Raw genomic sequence first — 20,365 nt, 5'->3', positions numbered from 1 at the left:
TTTATACCCTAGGACACAACCCATCGCATCCAGGGAGTTATCAGTCTTCAGGCCCATTAGTTTCCCTTCGTACTTTTTGTCTGGTCATAGTTGATCTATATTTCCTACCTCATGTTTGTCCCTTGATTATTTAGTGATTTTGAAATGCTGTTAGAGTCTTCCACAATGAAGACAAATGGAAAGTATTGAATTAACTCCTTTCCTGGCTCCTCTTATTATTTCCCAGCTTCACTCTCCAAGGGGCTTTTGTTCACTTTGGGCTCTCTCTCTTCTTTTCTATTAATTTAAAGAAGTTCTTTCCATCCTTTTTCTATATTACGCGGTTTGAGTTTTATTCCCTTTTAATTCCCCTAACACAATGTGTTCCTGTCCATCTTCTGAGGCGATAACACTATAGTACAGGGCAGTCTTGATCCCCCGTGAGAGTTTTTGTCACAGGCCATCACGGAAACCTTGCAATAAGTGTTCAGAAAGCTCCCAGCTTAGGAAGAGGTGCCGACATAAGAAATGAACTGGATTGGGACTCTGGATTCTATTTTACAAATTGGAGGAACAACTATCTTTTTTCCTAGCCATAGTCTGTCAACCTGTTCTGGCTTCACTTTACTATGATTGACTTGCCTGACTCTAGTTGTTTCTGTAAACTCTTGTATTTATGCTTTCATACGTAATACTTTTCTCTATGAGTACATGAGCTTCATTCTGTATCACATGCACTAACAACAGAACAGTCCACAAATTTTAAATTGTCTACTTACCAAGGTCAAGGTCATTAATATTTATCACGAAGAGCAGGAGTCTGAACAGACTATAACATCCCTCAAATTGGAAGAATGCACAGTAAGCAGCACTCTCTATTTCCATTAGCTCAGAACAATTTGGATCCATGTTACAGGGAGAATTAGCCATTTGGATACAGAACTGGCTCAAAGATAGAAGACAGAGGGTGGTGGTGGAGGGTTGTTTTTCAGACTGGAGGCCTGTGACCAGTGGAATGCCACAAGGATTGGTGTTGGGTCCACCACTTTTCATCATTTATATAAATGATTTGGATGTGAGCATAAGAGCTATAGTTAGTAAAATTGAAAATGACACCAAAACTGGAGGTGTAGTGGACAGCAAAGAAGGTTACCTGACATTGCAATGGGATCTTGATCAGATGGGCTGAGGAGTGGCAGACAAATGTGAGATGCTGCATTTTGGGAAAGTAAATCTTAGCAGGTCTTAAACATGTAATGATAAATGTTGCTGAACAAAGAGACCTTGGAGTGGACCTTCATAGCTCCTTGAAAGTGGAGGCGCAGGTCGATAGGATAGTGAAGAACGCATTTGGTATGCTTTCTTTTATTGGTCAGAGTATTGAGTACAGGAGTTGGGCAGTCGTGTTGCGGCTGTACAGGACATTAGTTAGGCTACTGTTGGAATATTGTATGCAATTCTGGTCTCCTTCCTATCAGAAGGATGTTGTGAAACTTGAAAGGGTTCAGAAAAGATTCACAAGGATGTTGCCAGGGTTGGAGGATTTGAGCTACAGGGAGAGGCTGAACAGGCTGGGGCTGTTTTCCCTGGAGTGCCGGAGGCTGAGGGGTGACCTCATAGAGATTTATAAAATCATGAGGGGCATGGATAGGATAAATAGACAAAGTCTTTTTCCTGGGGTGGGGGAATCCATAACTAGAGGAAATAGGTTTAGGGTGAGAGGCCAAAGGTATAAAAGAGACCTAAGGGGCAACATTTCATGCAGAGGGTGGGACATGGATGGAATGAGCTGCCAGAGGAAGTGGTGGAGGCTGGTACAATTGCAACATTTAAAAGGCATCTGGACACATACATGAATAGGAAGGGTTTGGAGGGATATGGGCCGGGTGCTGGCAGGTGGGATTAGATTGGGTTGGGATATCTGGTCGGCATGGATGGGTTGGACTGAAGGGTCTTGTTTCGTGCTGTACATGTCTATGACTCTTCATGTCTCATTAGTATAGGCTATTTCAGCTTTTCTTCATGTCTCTTGCAGACAGCATTGTTATGGAGTACAACATTATTTCATGGTCATGTCCACTATGATAATAATAGATCGCCCCCTCCCCCCCAACTTCCCCCGCCAAGTACATCTTACATTAACACTAGTCAATGATTTCTTTCAACCATTTGCACTCTCAACAAACTTTTACCTCTTCTGTACATGCAGATGGAATAACTCTCCTTGCTCAGCATTCATCACTCTCCATCCATTACTGGAATGTCCTTCAGGACAAAGTTGCCTCAATATTTATATGTTTCATGAAAGAATAGGAGGAAAGTCAAAGATCGACAGACACAGAGCCAGAGCACAGATTGGCTGCAGGCTGCATGAGGCAGACTTTCACCAGACCCACAGCCCAACTTGCGGCTGCTTCAGTTCGAAGGCAAGTTTTTTTTTTATTTCCTTAAGCACCTGTTATTCCAGCCAGTAAGGGGCTTTTTAACCTGTCAGTCTGCCTCAGCTCAAAACAGGAAACAGGTCTCCAGCTGTGCAATGTGACAGATAAAGCTTTGGAGAAGTCATATTTGTTTAATGAAATGTGTACAGATTGTAATTGTGGTAATGAAGGGGCAAACCCCATGGGGGCATTCTGCAGGCAGTGTCTGCACTGAGGCAGAACACAGAGAATATTGAAGGAATCAGGAAAAGATGAAGCACAGTGAGAAAGAAACATTACCCATGGTCAACCTTTTTACATAAGAAAGAAAACTAAAATGAGTGGATGTTTATCTTGCTTAAAAAAAAATCACCAAATCAGATTTAAATATCTGCCACTTTCCAGTCTGCATGAGCTTCACAATGACCTTGTTCTGATACATCAATCTCCACACTGCAGGGAATCTAACTGAATTACTGAAACATTAGTGCCTCTCCATATTTAGGCAGCCCTTCAACATCCCCTGTATCAGCCTCGTGTGTAAGTAGCAAGATAAGCAGAAGGTTCTCGTTGGTCGGGTTTGAGGGGTGTCGCAGCGACAAGAGGTTGGTCTGAAGCCTAAAGACCAGCAAAGACTCATTTGGGCTGAAGGGCCTGTTCCCGTGCCGTGAATTGTGCACATTCAGTTGCACTGTCAGGCCAGTTCACAAGGGCCTGCACTAATGTTTCCAGTAACTGGCTCACCCTTTTAAAGGAAATTAATAAGGCCACATCTTTATTCCCAGCTTCACGCCAAAAATCTGTCTCACAGTCAGAGGGAAATAACTTTCCGGACAGCTGCCGTCACTCTAATCTCCCTCATCGCACTGACACCATCTGGATCCATGTGTCAGAAGATAATAACTGGTGCTTTCATTCACACAGTCACTTCATACCACATTGCGAAAATCCTACAACGGTACAGGGGGGATAGGATGAAGGCCATTCAGCCCAATGAGATTCTTCCTCCATTCTATCCTGTCAATGTACGATCGCGATCTTCACTCCATCTACCCACCTGGGTCCCTTAACCCGAAATGCTCATGAATGATGAAACTTGATTGATATGTGTGTGTGTGTGTGTATGTCTGTGTGAGTGTATGTATGAGTGTGAGTGCGGATGTGTCTGTGTGCGGGTGTGTCTGTCTGCACGCATGTGTGTGTGTGTGTGTGTGTGCGCGCGCATGTGTGTGCGTGCGTGTGTCCGTATGTGCACGTGTGTGTGTGCTCGTGTGTGTGCGTGCATGCATATGTATGTGTGTGTGAGCGTGTGCACGTGTGTGCATGCGTGCGTGTGTGTGTGCATGCACGAGTGTGTGTGCATGCGTGCGCAAGTGTGTATGTGTGCACATGCATGAGTGTGTTTGCATGTGCGCGCGCGTGTGTGTGTGTATGTTAACCATCCCCAGTGGTAGCTATCTAATCTTCAAGAAGAACCACTCCAGGATTTGATCACAAAAATCACAGTCAACTCTCCAGTGCTGTGCCACACTATGGGAGATGTCTATCAGGCTGGAGAGGATTCAGAAGAGATTTACCAGGATGTTGCTGGGTATGGAAGGATTGATTTATAAAGAAAGGCTGGATAGGCTGGGACCTTTTTCCCTGGAGCATTGGAGGTTGTGAGGCGCCTTATAGAAGTTTATAAAATAATGGGAGGTATACAGAGGAACCTCAATTTTTCGGCATTAGATTATCCGAATATCGGATTATCCGATAAAATCGCAAGGTCCTGATGCTCGACTAAACTATGTTATCCAGAATTCGATTATCCAAACATTCAATTATCTGAACATTCGATTAACTGAACAAAATACTCCCCGCCTGTGTCCTTCGGATAATTGGGGTTCCTCTGTAGATATAGTGGATGGGAGTTGCCTTTTCCCTAGAATAGGCAATTTCAGGACTCAGGGGCACATTTTAAGGAATGAGCTTTTAAAAAGACATAAGAGACAATTTTTTGACACAGAGAGTGGTTTACGTGTGGAATGAACTTTCTGAGGCAGCGGTGGATACAGGTAAAATTGCAACATTTAAGAAACATTTGGATGGATCAGTGAATAGACAAGGTTTGGAGGAATATGGGCCAGGAGTAGGCAGGTGGGACTAGTTTAGTTTGGGATTTTGTTTGGAATGGATTGGTTGAACCGAACAGTCTGTTGCCGTGCTGTATGACTCTATGACTCTGTGAGATGTTGGACTGAGGTCTATGCCTGTCTGAGTGGACAAGATCTTCTTAAAGAAGAGAAGGGCAGTTACAGAGTAACACCCAGTCCCTCCTCAGTGTCCTGACCAATATTTCTCTTTCAAATCAACATCAGAAACACAGATCATCCATCAACATCACACAGCTGGCTATCTGTGGGAGTGCTGCATTCACTGCATTACAACAGTGACTGTATTTCAGAAAACATTTTACTGGTGGGAAATGCCAAATGAATAGGAAAATTGTTCCAGAAATATGGGTGGGTGGGATTGTCTCTTTTTATTCACATTTTAAGTCAATGATCTTTCATTGGAAAGTTAGGATGATCTCAGCATCTTGCTGAGTGGACAGTGTTCCAGATTCTCACTCACTCTCCTTTCCAGAAAGAAAAGTTTCCCAACAGCCTAACTCGAACTTCAACCTTTGACATCATTGTTTGGGACCCTCAGCACCACATCGGAGGAACTAGTTTCTGTCGACTGACTATATCAACTCCTTAAATCATTTTAAAAATCTCAACTAGATCATGGTGTAATGTTCACTATTCCTAGGAGAGCAAGCTCAGTCTGTATAACTTCGCATCTTCTGGTGAATTTGCAGTGGAAACCATTCCATGGCTAATGTAATGTCCCTGAGGGCCAGTGACAAGAACTGAACCCATTTCTCCAGATGGGCTTGTGGTCAGATGGCCAGCAGCAGAAATGATGATGAAACTGGTTAAGAGCTACAATCGAGCATGCTGGGAACTCTGGTCAAGTTAGTTTGGACTCTGACCCCAGTGAGAACTGGAGTGAGGACTTGGTGAAACTTGTCCTTAAACTGTGACCTGGGTTTGCTGTGTTGATCAATAAGGAAGGTTATGGTGGGCTGCTAGACATTCTGATACCATGTTACCTTAGAGAGAGCATGGAATGTAGTAGGACTTGGTGTAAACATTTGAGAGTTGTTTCCCAGTAAACCCCATTGGCTGGGATTGAACATCGTGATTAAGTTCGGTCAATTCATTGGCTGAGTACCAGAGAGGTTTCTGGAAAGTGATCACACTTTGGGATAAGAATTTCCAGCACAAAGGATTTTTCAGAAGCTACCATTCAAGAGCAATGTTTGAGAAGCACAAATCCTGACCCACAAACCTTCACAGATGGCAAAGAGCCAGGAGGCAAGATTTACTCCGAGAGCTCAGTTGGCCACGTCACCCGAATGGGCGTAGTATTTGTTTCAAGCCAAACTTATCGTTAAAATTAAATAACAATTAAAGTAAGTTAAGCAATGAAGTGAATGAAAGTTGAAGTTTGGTTAAATGAAGTGCGAAGTAAATGTTGCAATGAACGTACCTAATGAGTTGTATAAAGACGGGTTAATTTAAATATCGTCCAAATTGACTTCCTCCCTTTTGTCTGTCACATAAGGGAAGAAGACATGGGAGAAATACTCTTTTGGGTACAGCTTCTAACTATGGAATTATATATCCATAAGGTACACCATATCGTTTGGATTTGAACCTTCCTTGACATAAAGTGGACATTCCAGAGGAATGCAAGACATTGTATCGATAAGTTGGGTGTACGGTTTTCTCTGGCTTAGCTGCAAAGTAATCCAAGTTGGAGATCAGTGGCCTGCAGGCTCATAAACTACACATTATCGTTCATCCACGTACATGAACTAATCCTTAACCATGGGCAGCAACAATATGATCCATTTAAAAGGTACATGTAAGGTTCCAACAATGCTATGTAACACCAAAACAATTATACATCAGAGATCACCAAATCAAATTATGCAATGAGCAAGGTTAGAACATGCTTCGTGAAAATCTGAGGGAAAGGCAAAAGAAGTGAAGAGATTTAGGGAATTAATTCTATCCTAGATTATCGTATCCTCGCTGTACACACAGCTATCAATGATGGAGTCATTCAATTCACAGAAGGTCAAGAGGCCAGAATTGGGGAGCTTGGAGGAAGAGAAGGTTGTAGGGGCTGGAGAAGGTGACATAGATAGGGAGGGGGTGTAGGGGCTGGAGGAGGTGACAGAGATAGGGAGGGGGTGTAGGGGCTGGAGGAGGTGACAGAGATAGGGAGGGGGTGTAGGGGCTGGAAGAGGTGCCAGAGATAGGGAGAGGGTGTGAGCCGGAGGAGGTGACAGAGGTTGGGAGGGGATGTAGGGGCTGGAGGAGGTGACAGAGATAGGGAGGGGGTGTAGGGGCTGGAGGAGGTGCAGAGATATGGAGGGGATGTAGGGGCTGGAGGAGGTGACAGAGATAGGGAGGGAGTGTAGGGGCTGGAAGGGGTTACAGAGATAGGGAGGAGATGTAGGGGCCGGAGGAGGCGACGGAGATAGGGAGGGGATGTAGGGGCCGGAGGAGGCGACGGAGATAGGGAGGGGGTGTAGGGGCTGTAGGAGGTGACAGAGATAGGGAGGGGATGTAGGGGCTGGAGGAGGTGACAGAGATAGGGAGGGGATATAGGGGCTGGAGGAGGTGACAGAGATAGGGAGGGGATGTGGGCCAGAGGAGGTGACAGAGATAGGGAGGGGGTGTAGGGGCTGGAGGAGGTGACAGAGATAGGGAGGGGTGTGTGGGCCAGAGGAGGTGACAGAGATAGGGAGGGGGTGTAGGAGCTGGAGGAGGTGACAGAGATAGGGAGGGGATGTAGGGGCTGGAGGAGGTGACAGAGATAGGGAGGGGTGTGTGGGCCAGAGGAGGTGACAGAGATAGAGAGGGGGTGTAGGGGCTGGAGGAGATGACAGAGATAGGGAGGGGGTGTAGGGGCTGGAGGAGATGACAGAGATAGGGAGGGGGTGTAGGGGCTGGAGGAGATGACAGAGATAGGGAGGGGGTGTAGGGGCTGGAGGAGATGACAGTGATAGGGAGGGGGTGTAGGGGCTGGAGGAGATGACAGAGATAGGGAGGGGGTGTAGGGGCTGGAGGAGATGATAGAGATAGGGAGGGGGTGTAGGGGCTGGAGGAGATGACAGAGATAGGGAGGGGGTGTAGGCGCTGGAGGAGGTGACACAGATAGGAAGGGGTGTGTGGGCCAGAGGAGGTGACAGAGATAGGGAGGGGGTGTAGGAGCTGGAGGAGGTGACAGAGATAGGGAGGGAGTGTAGGAGCTGGAGGAGGTGACAGAGATAGGGAGGGGGTGTAGGGGCTGGAGGAGATGACAGAGATAGGGAGGGGTGTAGGGGCTGGAGGAGGTGACAGTGATAGGGAGGGGGTGTGTGAACTGGAGAAGGTGACAGAGATAGGGAGGGGTGTAGGGGCTGGAGGAGGCGACAGAGATAGAGACGGTTGGAGGGGCCAGAGATGTGCCAGAAATAGAGAGAGGTGTAGGGATTGGAGAAAGTTACAAAGTTTGGGGTATAGTTTGGAGGAGGTGACGGAGATAGGGATACAGGGACTGGATGGGGCTACAGAAATAGGAAGGGTTTAAGGGGCTGGAGGAGATTACAGAGATAAAGAAGGGTGAGATCCTGGCATTTAAATAGATATATGTTCTCTTACAATGAAACCTTTTGCACACTAAGCTCCACAGAGGGCATATGCAATAGCAACATGCAACAGTCCTGTCAGAAAAGGTTTTTAATTGTAAGTGGGTGTAAAAATGTCCTCACTCCATTTAATAAGTCTGAGCAATCAAAATGAAGAGAAAGAAATGAAGATAAAAAGTGCTGGAAATCCACAGCCAATCTGACATGTATCTGTGATGAGAGAAACAGCGTTAACATTTCAGGCTGATGACCTTCCATCAGAATTGATTTTGACCTGAAACATTCACCGTGTTTCTCTCTCCCCAGATGCTTCAAAATTGACTGAGTATTTCCAGAACTTTCTGTTTTCAGTTCAGGTTTGTCACAATTTGTAGCATTTTGCATTCTGAAGGATCCATTAATATCACAATGTGAAGGTGTCCCAAAATACACTACAACCAGTCAGGCACTCTGAAGTGTAGTCATTGCTATAATCTAAGTAATGCAGCACTCAATTAGGCACTGCAAGCTCCCACAAACAGATAATGACTGTATAATCAGAAATAATGCACAAATATTGCCCAGAACACCAGGGAGCACTCTGACACTATTCTGTGAAATGTAAAAGGAAAGACCTTTCACAGCCAAAAGGCCAGATGGAGCCTTGGTTTAATTTCCAAGCACTCCCTCAGTATTGCACTGGGAATATCAGCCTAGATTGAATGATGTCTTGGAGTCTCTGGATGGACTTAGAGTCATAGAGTCATAGAGATGTACAGTATGGAAACAGGCCCTTTGGTCCAACCCGTCCATGCTGACCAGATATCCCAACCCAATCTAGTCCCACCTGCCAGCACCCGGCCCATATCCCTCCAAACCCTTCCTATTCATATACCCATCCAAATGCCTTTTAAATGTTGTAATTGTACCAGCCTCCACCACTTCCTCTAGCAGCCTATTCCACACACGCACCATCCTCTGCGTGAAAAAGGTCCCTTTTATATCTTTCCCCTCGACCTGAACCAACAACCTTTTGTGTCAACGATGAGAGTCATGCCCACAACATCATGCAATCATCATGTCGGGCATGGAATAGTGTTAAGATAAAAGAGGTGCTAAATAAATCCAACTGATTCTTTTATCAAATAAGGGAATGATCAGAAGCAGGAATCAGTGTGCTGACACGGGGAGTAGTAGATCTGTAATGGCAGTTCCAGAGGTATAGGTGTCAGTAAATGAATGTGGTCAAGAATGTGGCGCTGGAAAAGCACAGCACCACATTCTGAGGAGTAGGAGAGTAAGTGTTTCAGGCAAAAGCCCCCTTCGGATGCTGCCTGACCTGCTGTGCTTTTCCAGCACCACACTCTCAACTCTAATCTCCAGCATCTGCAGTCCTCACTTTCTCCTAGTTAATTTTAACCTGACTGTGAAGTCTCGTCCAAGGATGCCTACCTTGAAGAAGTTCTCCTCCTCTCTCATTCTTGATGAAAAGCAGACTCTGATCTCCAGCATCTGCAGTCCTCACTTCACCTAGTAAAACGATAGGGTCCAGTCTATTTGTTTCAGCTCATCAGCTTCATACATAAACTGCTACTCACAACTCAGAGAGACTAGGCATAACCTGAGTCAAGTCATTTATAATCTTACAGATACCTGTCTCTCGGAGAAAGTGAGGACTGCAGATGCTGGAGATCAGAGTCGAAAAGTGTGGTGCTGGAAAAGCACAGCAGGTTAGGCAACATCTGAGGAGAAGGAGAATCGACGTTTTGACTGTGAGCTCTCCTCTCTTGCTCCTCAGATGCTGCCTGACTGGCTGTGCTTTTCCAGCATCACGCTTTTCGACACAGATATCTCTCTGTCAAAATAAAAATGTGACCACAAATGAACTTCCTTCTGTTATAAAATCCAATTGTTTGTGTATCCAAGACTGGGAGTGTTTCTTTAGTTAGACAATACAACTGAAAATGAATCTAGCTGTGGGAAAGCTTCATTCTCAATCATGATTTCATTTAACAACAGTTCTAATTCTATTAAGGATATAAGTCTGCAAAACATGTTTTTGTGCATGAATAACTATTACATGTAACTATGAGATTACAAATAAATGAAATTAGAGAACTCTCCAAAGATTAGAGATCAGGAATAAAATACTGAGGTGTTGACTTTTTGATGTAGATCACTGGACCTAATACTGTCCCATGGGCAGTATTTGCTACATAAATGAAAGTGTTTGTTGTAAACAGCTCTGAAGTATGGCAGCTTGGTTCTTGCAAAATTACACCCTGGTGAGATAGAGGTAGGATAATTTTTACCATCAAATTAAAGGTGCTATCCGAATGAAGGTTGTTGTTATACTGGGTTACACTGCACACTCTCTCTTCTCTCCCACATCAGGAAAGTGATGGCAATACCAAGGGGGAGCAGGCCACCTTCCATTGGCTGCTTGGGTTTGGTGAACAAACCCTGAGCAATCATTAACAATGAGCGACACATGTCAACAAGTCAATGACAGAAACAATTCATCATCAGGAGCATAAGGTGGTGGAACATTTTACTATGATATGGAGGTGTCAGTGTTGACAAAGTTTGAAATCACACAACACCAGGTTATAGTCCAACAGCTTCTTCGTGAGGAGAGCATCTGAGAGGAAGTTTCCACAGTCTTTTCTTTTAACATAAATAACCCTATTTTTATAGTGTTTAATTTCACTTGTGTGTTCTGTTTGCTATGGTTTGGTATGGAGTCATACAGCACGGAAACAGGCCCTTCTGCCCAACTCATCCATGCCGACCAGGTTTCCTAAACTGAACTGGTCCTATTTACCTACATTTGGCCCACATCCCTCTAAACTCTCCCTATCCATGTACCTGTCCACACTTACACTCATTTTTCATAATGAGTTGAGATTCTCAAACTGTTAAGATCTCTGGCAACTATATTACTAAGTGAGCCTTGGATTCTATTTAACTGGACTCTGCTACATTGCAATGTGTGAATGTGCTCTTTTTGTAGTATAGCCTTTTGTACACAGAGTCCTACAGCACAGAGACAGGCCCTTTGGCCCAAACTGGTTCATGCTGACTTAAATGTCCATCCACACTAACTCCATTTCCCTACACGAAGCCCATGAATAGACTCCTACAGCACAGAGTGTTAATTGTCCCACCACTAATGGCCAAACATGGTAACATAGAAACTAGGTGCAGGAGTAGGACTGCAATGGTTCAATAGCCTGACATCACCTTCTCAAGGCTAACTAGGGACAGGCAATAAATGCAAATGAATATTTTTTTTAAAAAAGCCATTGAGCCCTTCAATCCAGCTCCACCATTCAATCTGTTGGTGGTTGTTCCTCTACCTCAGTGTCATATTCCTGCCTTCTCTCCTTGTCCCTTGATGCCCTTAATATCTATAAATATATCCATCGCTTTCTTGAATATATTTGGTGACTTGGCCTCCACAGCCATCTATGGTTGAGAGTTCCTAATGCTCAGTGCCCTTTGAGTGCCCCTTTCCTCATCTCAGCACTAAATGTTTTAGCCTGTATCCTGAGTCTAGGTCCCTAGTTCTAGTCTCCCCAAGCAGGTAAAACACTCCTATGCTGCATCTAATCAGTCTAGCCTTGTTAGAATGTTATATGTTATATGTTTGGCTCTGAAATTCCCTCACTGGAACTTTCTCTGCCACTCTGTCTTCCTTTAAGATGCCCCTTAAAAGCTGCATCTCAGGCTAAGAATTCTCTCACTTGTCCTGGTATCTCCTTACTGTCAAGTTTAGTTTGATAATTGCTCCTGCAATGTGCCTCAGGACATTTAATGACAGTAAAGGTGCTATGGAAATGCAAGTTGTGGTTGGCAAATTGGTTCAAACGAAAGTGAATGCTGTAGGTGATTGAAATCCTGAAATGAACATGAAAGATAACTCAGAATGTCAGGAAAAAAAGCTAATGATGCAGCTTTCATCTCTTGTCATGAAATCTGAAGTGTTAACATTTTAATGAAGGTACATTATGCCTGAAACTTTGTGTGTGTTTCTTTTCTGTCTTTCTCTACAGAATAAGCCTGACTTGATGTGTGTTTAAATATTCAATCCTAATTCCTATGAATCTGGAAGAATTGATGATAACGCGAAACTTTGTACAAATTATGGCCTAAGTGACAATTAGGAAATAATGTCAAGCTTGGTTGTTTTTGTTCACATGGCATGGGTTTTGCTGACTGGACCAGAATTGATTGCCCATCCCAAACAGCCCTTGAGCATGTGGTGCGGGATGGCTTTCATTTACTGCTGCACAATTTATGCTGCTAGCACAGTGTATGACTCCTCTTAAAGGCAGTTTGCTCATCATTAAAAACTTGCTCTCACTGGGAGGGGAGCCTGCACTCATACACACAATCTGCAGCAATGAAGGAAGAGAGAAAGTCCATAGGTTCATAGATATGGCTGTCATTGCTTTGGTGATGCAGATGGTGTAAAGACTGTATCATTTTATTTCTCTGTCATTTTTCCTGTGGACTGAAATGAGAAAAGGAATAGAATTTTAGAGACGTACAGCACAAAAACCGACTCTCCAATCCAACCTATCTATGCAGACCAGTTATCTTAAATTAAGCTCGTCCCATTTGCCAGTACTTGACCCATATCCCTCAAAACTTTCCTATTCATGTACTCATCCAGATGTCTTTTAAAAATTGTAATTGTACCAGCCTCCACCACTTCCTCTGACTACTTGTTCCATTGACACACACCACCCTCTGTGTGAAAAAGTTGCCCCTTAGCTTTCTTATATCTTTCCCCTCTCACCCTAAACCAATGCCCTCTAGTTTTGGACTCCCCTTCCCTGTGAAAAAGATCTTGTCTATTCACCTTATCCATGCCCCTCATGATTTTATAAACTTCTATAGTGTACAGTCATCCCTCAGCCTCTGACATTGCAGGGAAAAGAGCCCCAGTCTATTTAGCCTCTCCTTATAGCTCTAACCCTCCAAACCCAGTAACATCCTTGTAAATCTTTTCTGCACCCTTTCAAGTTTCAAGATATCTTTCTGATAGTCTGTTTTAAAACCAACTGTTGTGCAGGGCATTGTCTTTTTAAAGTATGCCTTGGCTGTAAAATCCTTTGGGAAACTCTGACATAGTCAAAGTTCTTTTCTTTTGTTCTAGCATGACTTTTAAGTTCTGCTACTTTGGGAATCATTTCATTGGGTAACTTTGAAAAGTCCCTTTTATGCAGGGCCTGGAGTCATTGATAGAAAAGATGTACTCGTGCTTCAGAACTGTCCCTCTTTCTTCCTCAGTTGAAGATTCAAGATGCCACCCAGGACCACATCATGATTCACAGAGTTGTCCACCCTGTCCAATCTATTTCTCATGTCTTTGCCTCTCCCTCCGATAATAGGGGACCACCACTCCCCCAGCCCCTGGTCCTCACTTTCCATTCCGACTACCTCCATATTTAATGGAACATCAGCTGCTATTCCTGCCAATACCAATATGATGCCACAATCAAATACATCTGCCCTTCCCCTACTTTGACAGAGTTGATGGTCAGTTGGTATTACTCCTCAGTGCCCAGGTTCAAATCCTGCCAGCAAGGAATGTGAATTAAATTTTGAAGGAAATCTGGAATTAAGAGTCTAATGATGATCCATTGTTGATTGTCAGGTAGAAGCCATTATTCCTTGGATGAAGGAAATCTGCTTTCCTTATCTGGTCTGACCTACATGTGATTTGGAACTGTTCTCTGGGAATTAGGGATGGGCAATAAATGCTCCTCTAGCCAGTGACATCCTGGGATTGAATTTAAAAGACTCTAAGGATCTGGTCCCTCTGCGACAGTGTGGACTGTAGGGGGGAGAGCCCGGGGTGTGGACTGTCGGGGGGAGAGCCTGGGGTGTGGACTGTAGGAGGGAGAGCCCGGGGTGGGGTCTGTAGAGGGGAGAGCCCGGGGTGTGGACTGTAGGGGAGAGAGCCCGGGGTGTGGACTGTCGGGGGGAGAGCCCGGGGTGTGGACTGTAGGGGGGAGAGCCCGGGATGTGGACTGTCGGGGGGAGAGCCCGGGATGTGGACTGTCGGGGGGAGAGCCCGGGGTGTGGACTGTAGGAGGGAGAGCCCGGGGTGGGGTCTGTAGGGGGGAGAGCCCGGGGTGTGGTCTGTAGGGGAGAGAGCCCGGGGTGGGGTCTGTAGGGGGGAGAGCCCGGGGTGTGTACTGTAGGGGGGAGAGCCCGGGGTGTGGACTGTAGGGGGGAGAGCCCGGGGTGTGGATTGTCGGGGGGAGAGCCCGGGGTGTGTACTGTAGGAGGGAGAGCCCGGAGTGTGTACTGTCGGGGGGAGAGCCCGGGATGGGGTCTGTAGAGGGGAGAGCCCGGGGTGGGGTCTGTAGGGGGGAGAGCCCGGGGTGGGGTCTGTAGGGGGGAGAGCCCGGGATGTGTACTGTCGGGGGGAGAGCCCGGGGTGTGGACTGTAGGGGGGAGAGCCCGGGGTGTGGACTGTAGGGGAGAGAGCCCGGGGTGTGGAATGTCGGGGGGAGAGCCCGGGATGTGGACTGTAGGGGGGAGAGCCCGGGGTGTGGACTGTAGGGGGGAGAGCCCAGGGTGCGGTCTGTAGGGGGGAGAGCCCGGGGTGTGGACTGTAGGGGGGAGAGCCCGGGGTGTGGACTGTAGGGGGGAGAGCCCGGGGTGTGGACTGTAGGGGGGACAGCCCGGGATGTGGACTGTAGGGGGGAGAGCCCGGGATGTGTACTGTCGGGGGGAGAGCCCGGGATGTGGACTGTAGGGGGGAGAGCCTGGGGTACGGACTGTAGGGGGGAGAGCCCGGGGTGGGGTCTGTAGGAGGGAGAGCCCGGGGTGTGGACTGTAGGGGAGAGAGCCCGGGGTGTGGAATGTCGGGGGGAGAGCCCGGGATGTGGACTGTAGGGGGGAGAGCCCGGGGTGTGGACTGGAGGGGGGAGAGCCCGGGGTGTGGACTGTAGGGGGGAGAGCCCGGGGTGTGGACTGTAGGGGGGAGAGCCCGGGGTGTGGACTGTAGGGGGGAGAGCCCGGGGTGTGGACTGTAGGGGGGAGAGCCCGGGGTGTGGACTGGAGGGGGGAGAGCCCGGGGTGTGGACTGTAGGGGGGAGAGCCCGGGGTGTGGACTGTAGGGGGGAGAGCCCGGGGTGTGGACTGGAGGGGGGAGAGCCCGGGATGTGGAATGTCGGGGGGAGAGCCCGGGGTGTGGACTGGAGGGGGGAGAGCCCGGGGTGTGGACTGTAGGGGGGAGAGCCCGGGGTGTGGACTGTAGGGGGGAGAGCCCGGGGTGTGGACTGTAGGGGGGAGAGCCCGGGGTGTGGACTGTAGGGGGGAGAGCCCGGGGTGTGGAATGTCGGGGGGAGAGCCCGGGGTGTGGACTGTAGGGGGGAGAGCCCGGGATGTGGAATGTCGGGGGGAGAGCCCGGGGTGTGGAATGTCGGGGGGAGAGCCCGGGGTGTGGACTGTAGGGGGGAGAGCCCGGGATGTGTACTGTCGGGGGGAGAGCCCGGGATGTGGAATGTCGGGGGGAGAGCCCGGGGTGTGGAATGTCGGGGGGAGAGCCCGGGGTGTGGACTGTAGGGGGGAGAGCCCGGGGTGTGGAATGTCGGGGGGAGAACCCGGGGTGTGGAATGTCGGGGGGAGAGCCCGGGGTGTGGAATGTCGGGGGGAGAACCCGGGGTGTGGAATGTCGGGGGGAGAGCCCGGGGTGTGGAATGTCGGGGGGAGAACCCGGGGTGTGGAATGTCGGGGGGAGAGCCCGGGGTGTGGACTGTAGTGGGGAGAGCCCGGGATGTGTACTGTCGGGGGGAGAGCCCGGGGTGTGGAATGTCGGGGGGAGAGCCCGGGGTGTGGACTGTCGGGGGGAGAGCCCGGGGTGTGTACTGTCGGGGGGAGAGCCCGGGGTGTGTACTGTCGGGGGGAGAGCCCGGGGTGTGTACTGTCGGGGGGAGAGCCCGGGGTGTGTACTGTCGGGGGGAGAGCCCGGGGTGTGTACTGTCGGGGAGAGAGCCCGGAGTGTGTACTGTCGGGGGGAGAGCCCGGGATGCGGTCTGTAGGGGGGAGAGCCTGGGGTACGGACTGTAGGGGGGAGAGCCCGGGGTGTGGACTGTCGGGGCATGATCCCGGGGTGCGGATTGTATGGGGAGCTGGGGGTGTTGTCTGGAGATGGGGAGTCTCTAGCACGGGGACTGGAGTTAAGACCCCGATGCACCGACCGGGGTAAAAGGACTGTAAATTGTGTAGTTTTTATTCCATTACTTTTCTATTTTACACAGAATAATCTGTGCCTAGGTATTTGTATATCCAAGGTGGCACCATAAGTGGCGGTGTTAACTTTTCATTGTCCTCATATGAATACATGTGACAATAAAGGTAATTCTATTTCTCATGCAGAGCACTTGGGGGGGACACATTGTTCAGTTGACTGTACGACAATGTGAATTTCTAGATTAGATTGATGCCAACAGGGTTTAATTTGAGATTAGAGTTGCCTGCTTGTTTTTCTCATTGTGGTGGTCACAGCGCTGTGGGTCTGACTTGCCTGTGGACAGAGAATGAATGGAGAGACTAACTATCTGAATGTTTCTTGGGTCATACTTTAGGGCAGTCTAGACCAGTTACAAACAGCAATGTTGTCATAGCCTTACCAGACTGTAGGGCAGCTCTCTCATTAAAGAGAGGTAACTGGTGGTGCTTTACCCTGAGGGTCACCGTGCCTCAGGTTCAGGGGAAGAGGTTGAGAGGGAGAGTCCTTCATGGTAACCTCAGCCACTGATGGGAATTGAATCCATGCTGTTAGTGTCACTCTGCATCACAAACCAGCTCTTCAGCCAATTGGGTTAACCAGCCCCTTCTAAACAGCGCAATACGAAGAAACATTTGTTTGTTGCAATCCCTGATTATAATAATGTGTCACCTTTCACTCTTTCGCATTCTGAAGTGAGGCTTCCAAAAGGCCAATGTCAGTGAGTGCACCTCAAGGCTTACTCTTCACTTTGTAATTTCTTAATTAGTCAAAGATTATGTCTTGGGGCATTCAGATAAAATGGAAAGCTTTCGATCCTATTAAATTTCAAGAAGTCATGATATTTTTAATATCCTTTCTGCACGTCTGAAGATTAAGACCTTTAAGTTTCCCCATGGGATTAGAAACAAGGTTTTAGTGAATTTGAAAAACAAGAGGTAGTGCTGCTGTGTGGATGATTGAGATCTCAGTAACTGCCTAAGAAATCCACTCACCATTCATAGCCCTGCTATTTTGCACAAAATCAATGGTATTGTTTTGGATTTTTTTCTTCTTTCCTGGCTGCTTATTCTGAAACCATTCAGCCATACCGAAACTCCAACCTCCCTGCTTAAGAAAGAAGAATATTCTTTTATAAGATTACCGGCAGGAAACTGTTAGATGTGTAACAATTTCATCACTCCTAAGGCAATTGGTTAGAGTATTGGATTTTAAAGAACTGATCAAACAATTCAAAAGACTCCGACAGAAAGTTGAAAGCAATTTTGAACGTGAGACCTGAAAGGCCACAACAGCGATCTGCATTTCAAAGCAGTTCAGTTAAGGCGATACAAACACTGGCACTTTAACAGCTTTAAACATTCGATGGATGCTGACTGCCCCAGACATCAACTCAATATCTCTCCAGTGCTGGTTTTTCAGACTGTAATCATTCTCACTTAGTCCCCTGGGTTTGCTACTCTGCGTGGGGCTCAGGAGACCAAACACAGATCAGAAGATCACTTCAAAGGGAATGGGGGAAAAGCAGGAATGGGGAGCTGAGTTGAGTGATCATATTAGATAGTAGAGTAAACTCGAAGGGCAGAGTGGCCTACTATTACTATTGCCAGACACCTCTGCTCAGTCTCTGAGTGATTTTAGTTTCCCCTCATAACTCTCCAAATGTGGGCTGCTGCAGTGTTCTATAAAGCTCAACACAAGCTCAGAGCACAATCACCTCATGCTTTCAGCTTCAGCATCAATTGTCCTGACTTTATAGATTAATCACTGCTCCCATTTTATCCCATTGCACACGTGCTGGTAATGGGCAGTATCTTGCACCAGAGACATGGGTATTGGAGGATGAGTGGCCTGGGGATGGGGCAAGGGTGGAGCTCATAGGGATCCCTGATTAACCCCTGTCCCAGTGGAGTGGTCCACACCCCATGTGTTCTCCTCCACATTGTCAGGAGGAAGGGACTTTTGCCTCTTCCACATGTGCTTTCCTCCTCCACGAACAATGTACTGGCACTATTTCTAGCTGCCCTGTTCACTCAGGGAGTCTGGGTTGCTGTGGTAACACCTAACTTTACCCTAAAATAAAAGCAGTGAATGTTCTGAAGAGACGCCATTTTGCACTCAAAATGTTAACACTTTCTGGGGGCTACCAGAGTTTCCTCCAGCACTGCCTGTTGTTATTAAATATTCTTCTGCGTACATGTTTTGGTCTATAGACAGTGATGGTGAAAGTGTGAGATGTTCTGGTCACAGGGCTGGACAGGAGTCTCTCTGCTCTTACCACCTGCCCTTGGCCATACTGGAAGGAGTTTCAGGTTAATATTCACCAGTTTAGTCAGGTGACAAATACACCTACCTTGGTCATCAAGTCCTGGGATGTGATCTGAACCTCGAGCTTCTGATTCAGAGGCAGGGATACCACCCACATCAGGAAGAGAACCCCAGCTTTTAGCTGTAACAGAGAGAGGAATAAAGGTTTCCACATCCAGACCCCAGCAACTGCTCAAAGCTAAAACTAAAACTCCTGGCTCCATGGGAGCTTGACCCCACCCATTCAGGCTGCTTCTATTGTTCTAACTTTGAAAAAGAACCTCAAACTGTTTCCTTTATTGGCTTTAAGCAGACCACTTGATACCTCTGTCTCAATCTTCATTCATAAAAAAATGAGGAAAATATACAACTCTGAAAGTCATAGTATCGTCATAAGTGGAGATGAAAAGTGGTGAGGATTCATCATACAACACACAGTGGTTCAGTGGATAGCACTGCTACCTCACAGCATCAGGGACCCAGGTTCAATTCCAGCCTTGGGTGACTGTCTGTGTGGAGTTTACACGTTCTCCCTGTGTCTGTGTGGGTCCCCTCCAGGTGCTCTGGTTTCCTCCCACAATCCAAAGATATGCAGGTTAGGGTGGGTTGGGCAGCTAAATTACCTGTAGTGTTCAGGGATGTGTCAAGTAGGTGCATTAGTTTTGGAAAATGTAGAGTAAAAGGGGAGGGAAATGGGTCTGGTTGGGTTACTCTTCAGAGGGTCAGTATGGACCTGTTGGGCCAAATGGTCTGTTTCCACATTTTTGTTCTATGAGTCTGAACTCCATTTTCTGATACAAATGTACAGGACCTGGAGAAGGTGTTAAAAAGTTGATGCTAATATTGAGAGGTTCCAATTATCAGGCATGAGAAAACTGAGAGCTAACTTATAGCAGTCTTTAAAATTATAAAGGAGTTTATTTGGTGGGTTAGACAGAGCAAAAATATTCCCGTTTGCAGAGATGCCAGTACTAGAGACCTCAGGCATCGCATCATCAATAACAGGAGAACTGCCTTTGCCCAGAGAACTGTGACAATGGATGATTTGATCGACGAGATGTGGTGAAGGGAATGATATTGCTTCATTGAAAGGAGAGGCTGGAAAACCGAGGAGGGAGAAAGGGAGAATTATGGTAATATGGTTTGAATAAGAGGAGTGGGAGGGGGTTCAAGGAGAGAATTAAACACCAGCAATGAGCAGTCGGTCTGAATGACCTTTTCACTGTGCTATAAGTTTGATGTCATAGAAATATCGAACATTAAAAAATAGCAGCAGGAGTTGGCCATTCAGCCCTTCAGGCCTGCTTCACCATTAATATGGCCACAGCTGATCATCCAACTCAGTGCCCTGGTCCCACCTTAATCTCTTCATCCCTAAGAACTGTAAATAACTCCTTCCTTGAAAGTATTCAATCTTTGGCCTTGACCACTCTATATGGCAGAGATTTCTACTGCCTCACCGCTCTCCGGGTGAAGACATTTCTCCTCACCACAGTCCTAAACGGGATACCCCCCATAATTAAACTGTAACCCCTGGTTTCGGAGACCTTCGTCACTGGGATATCCTTCCTGTGTTTAACCTGTCTAGTCCTGTTCAGATTTTATAGGTTTCTTATGGTTAAGGTCACCATAGTCCCAGAAGATGTTAGGGCTGCTCTATCTCATTTTAGAGAGCGAGAGAGAGAGATGACTAGTGAT

Source organism: Chiloscyllium punctatum, chromosome 14 (assembly GCF_047496795.1).
Source record: "Chiloscyllium punctatum isolate Juve2018m chromosome 14, sChiPun1.3, whole genome shotgun sequence".
NCBI classification, from domain to species: domain Eukaryota; kingdom Metazoa; phylum Chordata; class Chondrichthyes; order Orectolobiformes; family Hemiscylliidae; genus Chiloscyllium; species Chiloscyllium punctatum.
Note: the sequence above shows the minus strand (reverse complement) of the source record.